The sequence below is a fragment of the Camellia sinensis genome, chromosome 12 (genome assembly GCF_055761805.1).
Source record: "Camellia sinensis isolate YWXY chromosome 12, ASM5576180v1, whole genome shotgun sequence".
Taxonomy (NCBI): domain Eukaryota; kingdom Viridiplantae; phylum Streptophyta; class Magnoliopsida; order Ericales; family Theaceae; genus Camellia; species Camellia sinensis.
The window spans coordinates 52,969,773-52,977,552 of record NC_138972.1 but is presented as its reverse complement, the minus strand read 5'-3'; positions in this window follow the sequence as shown (position 1 = coordinate 52,977,552).

Genomic DNA, 7,780 nt, shown 5'->3' with positions numbered 1-7,780 from the left:
AACTTATATATATATATACACAACCGAATTTGGGTTAGTTTGATTTTAGATTTTTAAATTATTAAGGAGTTGTTTGGGGTGTCCTAAGTGCATTTTTTGTCTTTTTGAAAAAAAAAGTTGAGAGCCAAAATATAGATGTTTGAGTTAACTTTTTGACTTTTTATAAAAAAATGTGTATTAAAAAATTATATAAATTAGTGTGTAGAGAAAAATTAATATTGGGAGTTGTGCAGCCGTACTTTTTGACTTTTGGTAAATAGTGATAATTTTTTAACTTTTTGAGTAACTTTTTAGCTTTTTAATTTTTTTTCAACTTGTCAAACTTGGCCTAAATCTAAATCAAACTAATCAATTACAGAACTTATATATATATACACCAACTAGGGGTGAGCAGCGGATATATCGATCCGCCAAAACCGACCGAACCGAACTGACCCGCCACATTTTGGACGGATGCGTGATAACGAGCGGACAGTTGCGGATTGATTTTCTCCAATCCGCCAATTTGGCGGACGGATGGCGGATTTGAGATTCCTTTGGCCGCAACCGAACCGCCAAACCGCGAGTATCCCTAATAATTTATAAGACTTTATGTTTTCAATTTGTAAATATTTTGTTTGTGTTTTCAATTGAAAAATAGTTTAAATATTTTGTTGAAAAAAAATTTTCAACTTGAATATATGTTTTGAATTGAAAAAAATAAACGTATTGTTTATCTATATTTTTTTATTTTTAAATTTAACTCTAAAAACAATAAATAGAAAATATGATATATGCTGGTTGGTTTTTGTTTTCAAAAACATATATAGATGTAACAATACAGAGACATACAATCTCTACTACTACCCTGTTCATGGTTTTGGTGATCTGAATTGTTATTATATTTTAAGAACCACATATTGTAATACTTTATGTGGATAAATCATGTTGTGATTGTAATATGTGGATGAGTCATGCAGTGATTGTGACATTTTAAAATTTCAAACTTTCTTTTTTTGGATGAGACATACAGTGATTGTAATAGTTTTTAAAGTCATTGACCGTAATACTTTATTTCTTTTCTTTTCTTTTCTTTTTTTTTTTTGAGGAAGTGCATAAGTTGAATTATGTTGAAAATTTATCAAATCTTAAACCGCCAAACCGATTCGCATCCATCCGCCAAACCGCCAAACCGCTCAATCCACATCCGCCGGATTGGCGGACGGATGGCGGATTAGAGGTTCCGTAGCCACAACCGACCCGCGCCCACCCCTACCACCAACGATAAGTTCGTACTATATGTGGGTACATATTTTAAGATTGTCATCCCTAGAGGCATAATACGATAATATTGAAATTCGAGATATTTAAATAGAAGATAAAAGTCTTAGAGGATGTTAGACTACTTATTTAGGTAAGATTGGACTTTTAAGAGAGTTGATCCTAATTTAAATTAGAGGAGTGTTGGATAAGTGATATCCTTGTAAAATATAAAGTCTTATGAAGTAAAACTTTTAGGAAAAATTGAACACTGATCATTATATAAAGAGGGCACCCCCTTTGAGTTCAAGGTATATTCTGAGCTACTATTATTTTGTGCTGATATCTTTGAGAGATAAGTTTGCTGACTTGATCGTCAGAGTGCTCCTAGGTAGACGAGCCACCGGTCTTGTTATCTTCTTGTATGCAGGTGTTGGACTTCTTCACTCTTGCAGGTACTTTACAACTTAGTTTTCAGAATCTCAAAGAAGAGAATTGATCTAGTTATGAGGTCATATTTTAACACCCACAATTTAGTGTCGTCTATGGAAACTTAGTCGAAATAGATGGCCAATATCGTGCAAGATCAACGTGTCGGCGATGACGAGTTCAACAAAGTTGGAAAATGTGTCGACATTAACGAAAAACAAGAACAATGATATGCAAAATGCAGTGAACAATGAAAACCCTTCCAGAAGGGATAAATGCAAAGATAGGGGACATGAGAACTCCTGAGGAGATGAAGACAACCTTCAAGTATGGAAGGATTGAGTTACTCGAAAAGATCGGCTTAAGTGAGCAGATCCCAAATGAACGAGCTTAGCCTAGGTGAGCAGATCCTAGAAGACAAGACAAGACCTAGATGAGTAGGTCTGTGAAGCGAAGAAATCTCCCTAGGTGAGCAGATCCCAGAAGACAAGACATCGACTTAAATGAGTGGGTCCAAGAAGAGAATGGATTAGCCTAGGTAACCAGATCCCAGAAGAAAAAAGTTCAACCTAGGTGTGCAGATCCCAAATAAAAGACTTTAGCCTAAGTGAACCGATTATAAAAGATAAGACCTTGACCAAGATGAATAGGTCCGAGAAGACAAGAGCTCAGCCCAGGTGAGTAGATTCCAGATTCAAGAAGACAAGACCTTAGCCTAAATAAGTAGATCCGAGAAGAGAAAATATCGACCTAGATGAGTAGATCCCATAGAAATGAACTCACTCTAGATAAGTAGATCTAAGAAGATATGACCTCACCTTAGGTAAGCATATCCAAGAAGACAAGGCATTAATATAGGTTAACAAATTTGAGATGAAAAGAGCTCGACCTAGGTAAGCAATTTTGAGAAGATCAGAGCTTACTTGAGGCAAACAGAGTTGAGATAAACAATGCCTACCCGAGATTAGAGATTGCCGAGGCCTTGGAATATGGCTTCATGAAATTTGGAGCTTAATAATGCTGATAACCTTAGTCGAGGTTAACAACAAATCATAGGGAATGACCATTAAAATGAAATCGAAATGAACGACCCTTAATTGAACGGAATGACCCTTGAGTGGGGAATGACCCATAGCGACCTTGGTTTTGACCAGTCTCTTGTGGTGTTTCGGACTCGGGTTCGTATGGTTTGGATGGTGGTTCACGTCTTGTTTCCCTTGTCTTCCTCTTAATGTTGGTTTTTGGGTTGTAGTTGTGTGTTTGGAACAGGTTGGTTGCTTGTTTTTCTAAAATTTTGTTGCCCAGAAATTTGCCTCTTCGCTCGAGCAAGGCTTCTTGCGCTCGAGCGAGCTCTATGAAAATGTTTCTTCGCTCGAGCGAGCACTCTTACGCTTGAGCGTGCGTTTGCGTCTCTGTAAAACCTGAAGGTTCGTGTTTTTCGCTCGAGCAAGCTTTCTTTCGCCCGAGCGTGCTTCTGCGTTGCAGACTTAAAGCTTTGCATTGTTCGCTCGAACGAGCATTCATTCGCTCGAGCGAGGCGACCTTTTTGTGTCTGGTCCCTCGAGTGAGAACCCCTTCGCTCGAGCGAGCCTATTCATATCAGATCGTGAATGTGACATTTTAAGTCACTTTCAGCAGCCCATTCTCTCTCTCAAACTCTCCAAAAACGCAGGTATTTATACTCTCTTTCTAAAACTCACATTCTCTCTAAGATTTCATCTAGATCCATTGTGTTCTTGACCCTAGTGTCTTTGGGAATAAGGTAAAGGGCTTCAAGAGCTTCATGTTGATCCAAGTAAGAGTTGATTTCGTTATCTTTGGAGCTTCGATCTTGCTTGTTCGTCTTCTACACTTGAGGTAGGGATTTTCTACACTCTAGTATGATTTTTAGCTTAGTTATTTGCTATTGTGTATAGATAATGAGATTTGGATGTGGTTTGGACAAATCTAAGATTTGGGTGTAAAATGAAAAGAGGGGTTCTTGATGTATAAGAGATATTTGAGTATGGGGTTTGACTATAAGACCTCGGTGTACCAAAATAGTCGATTTTGGGTATTTGAGTCAATATTGGAAAAAGGGAGGACTTTGCCCTAATTTGATAAAATGATTATTTTGTATAAATAATTGGAATTAACATTGAATATGTTAAATTGGATGATTATTAATATAAATGGTGATATTGGATATGTATTATCTCACCTATGGAAGTTTTGCATAAACTATTAAATCCGATGTTGAATATATCTTGGAAATAATTGTATTGGGCTATCGGTGGAGGATAGCTATGATTGTTATAGAAATTGTATGACGATTGGGCGATTTAATGATAATCTATTGTTGGTGTCATTGAATGTGACCATGTTGTAAATACATTGTATATGTATGTTTATTGGGAGGAGAAAGGGGATGTACTCCATAAAATGACCATGCTATAAATACATTGTATATGTATGTTTATCGGGAGGAGAAAGTGGATGTACTCCATATATGATTATGTTTATAAATACATTGTATATGTATATTTGTTTGAGGAGGAGAAAGAGGATGGACTCCATTTAAAGTAAGTTGGCCAGAGTGTTCTAGGTGAAAGACCCAAAAATATATATATAAATGGGTGCCGGTTCTCTGAGACGAAATATCCATAAAATGGCAAGTTTGAAGTGCTTATGAGTGTGTTTTGCATAATGGGAGAACCATTGAGTTGTAGTTTCATTTTGGTTGTTGAAGGATAATGAATTTAACTCATGAATTGAGTGACATATATGAACTGAATATGAATTGAAGAAAAATGGAATTAGATTGGCCTTAGTGGTAAATGGATGTTTAGGCCTTGTGGATGTTTCCATATCGGTATTGTTTATATACGTGGTATTTATACCTTTGCTAAACTTCATAAATTGTGTTAGATTATTTCTACTGGGCTGTTGGCTCACCCTTTATGGGAATATCATTTTTCAGGTACAGATGAGGTGTTTCCTCCAAGACAATAGCGTGGATGGATTTTCAGGAAGCATGAGCTTCTTAATTATGTATTGTTATGTGTTTGTTGGTATTTGTAAAGCCAAGGGCTTATGATGTAATGAGCGAGACTCAATTTGTGTAACCAAGCAATGACTTGGAAAGATGTAAGCCTACATGGCATTTAATTGTTTGTTAAACAGTAAACTCTGATGTATGAAAGTATGTTGTTTCTCATATTTATTCCGCATCTGAGTTATCTTTATTGTGTTATTTTGGGGACGTTACACCTGAGTGAGTTAACTTAGGCTTGCCGAAAAGGAAAAGCTAAACTAAGTTAAAGTGATGTTCCAACGAGGAACTATGTGTTTAACTTAGGCTTGTTGGGAAGACAAAGTTAGACTAAGTTAAAGTGATGTCCTAATGAGGAGCTATGCATTTAACGTATGTTTGTCGGGAAGACAGAGTTGGACTAAGTTAAAGTGATGTTCCAATGAAAAATAATGCGTTTAACTTAGACTTGTTAGGAAAACAGAGCTAAACTAAGTTAAAGTGTATTCCAACGAGGAACTATGTGTTTAACTTAGGCTTGTCAGAAGATAGAGCTGAACTAAGTTAAAGTGATATTTCAACGAGAAACAAGATGAAATTAACTATGGCTCTATCATAGTGCAGTAATGTCGGTCTGTCAACTTGGTTAATTTGTATCGAAAAGCTAAGATAGTTTGTGTTGTGAAATCAGTGCACTAAGGTTAAGCCTTCAGTGTTTTATTTAGATGAGCTAAACACGATGACATCGATCATGGATGTCTAAGTCTGCAAGACTTAGGCAAGAATGAAATACGTGCTCATTAATGTGAAGGTAAGTTGTACTTACATTCACATTAGGGGAAAGAAAGCATGGATGAGTTAATGAAGTCTAAGTCAGTGATTTGAATGTGATACTTAGTGAAGTTTTCAAACAAATTTTGTTGAAGTTATCCGAGATAATAGTTATACTTTAGATGATGTAATTCGAAGTAATTGTGTCGTGTAAGATAAGATGCGAGTTTGATGCAAAATGTTACACTTAGAAAATATTTGAGTATTGAAGACATGAAGGTAAAAAGAAGGCATGCATCAATGGAAATAAAGTGCAACACTTAGACAAAAAAAGAGATTGTTCATTAAAAAAAAAAAAAAACTAGTTGCAATTACATTAGAAGGCGCTTAGGCCTTACAAAACAGAACATATTGTTCAAAAGAAAGGAAAATACAAGGCAAATAGGGAAAAAATATCCTAAGCGCTAGCTTCAGGATTGGTAGAAGTAGGAGTTTCAGTCTGACTAACTTCGACAATTGTAGTTGTGTCGGCTTTAGTCATCAGAGTTACAATCTTGTTAGCTTCAGAATTGGCTGCAATCTCTTCATTGATATCTTTCAGAGTTTCTTCGACAGCCTTGTCGGCCACAATATTGTCTACTTGGTTGGTTGCAAAAGAAGTGCTTTGACTTCTTTATCATCTCTAATGAGGTCCAGGATGTAGTCTTTCAGGTTAAGGGACTTGACTTCCGCTGAAGGGTCTTCTTTTCCTTCATTTTCTTTCTCTAAGCTATCAGGATCTTCGATAGGTAGAGGAAGGAAAAGCAGAGAAAGTGTTATTATATCCCGAAGTTGCGAGTCCTTGGGGTTAGTTGTGGCATTTAGGGCAGCAACCCATTTAAGAGCATAGCCTTTATTGCAAGAGATGTTGACCTGCTCCTTATATTAATCTCGAACGGAGTCTTGGCCTTCCTGATAGGCCTTAGCGTCTGCTTCCTTGATCTTTTGTTCATTTTTGGTTAATGCCTCTACTAGTTTCTTTTTAGCTACGGCAACTTTTTTTTCTGCAGCTTTAGCAATGCCTTAACTTTCCATGCCTCTGCTTCAGCAACAATAACTTGGTTCCTTTGCTTCTTGCAATTCTTTTTTGAGATGCTGAACTACTGGAGGTATTCATCAGACTTGATGGTTTATTTGGTTAGGGCCCTTTTCATTTTTTTAACCATGTATGAAAAGGCATGAACATGTTGGATTGACTGTAAAGAGAAAAATGAAGGTTAGTAGTGAATGAAATATTCTAAGTATGAATTGTTTGGAAGAGGAAGTTGGAAATTTTACCAAGATGGAGTATTATATCATTTTCGCAAAGTGCTTGTACTTGTTGTGGTCGTTAATGGCATCCATGTCGGATGACAGAAACAAACTAGTACTGAGAGTATCAACGACTTTGACGCTCTTGGAGACACTATTTCCAACCTTCAGTAGTCGGTTACCGACCATGATCTCGGGGCACTAGGTATCATCGGGAGTGACATCCTGAATTTAAGACGTTTGTTGATTGGAGTTTTGCCAGACTTAAGAGCGGGGTATTTTTTAGTAGCCATGTGGGATATTGGCATGTTATCCTCGACATTGTCAATGTTGGGCGGTGGTGTCACAGTTTGTATCTTTTTACCTTTAGACTTAGGCTTTTTGGACTTTGGTGAAGTTGGTGAAAAAGATCGAATGGATTACACAGTTATGACATCATGGATGTTAGCAAGAAGGTCTTCTACGATGGGTAGTCAGCAAGACATGTCGTCATTGGTTACGGCGATGGTTACTCGTTGGTATGCAACAGATAGAGCGATTGGAGGGTAGTCAAGGTCATATTCTGGAAGCTTAGGACCTCGGTGTTTCCTACTCCTGGTTCTGGCGATATCATTATCGTTATGTCAGCGTTTATGCTACCGTTGAGATGGTGGGTTAATGCGAGAAGCAGCTGATGAAGTGTTTCGCTGCTAGTTAGGTTTAGCTAGTAGAGTTTGAACCTTAAGCACAAACGGAGTATTCGTAGCGATAAAAGCTTCAAGAATAACGATGGTGGTTTTCAGAGGCAAAGAGAGAGAGTTTGGGGGTATAGAGATAAACGAAGTAGAAATGTGAAGAGGTTTTGTTAGAATTGGAAGAGGTGGCAAAATGTAATGATTCAAATTTCTTGGGAGACATTTAATGGTTGATGTCAGGTGGCGTCAAATGGGGTGGTGTTTATGAGTTATGGGACGTGTTAGGAACCACTTAAAAGGTGACATGTCATGATGTTGGTATGGCGGTGGAGTTTGTTTTGAGATAACAAATTTCGAATCTTAATAT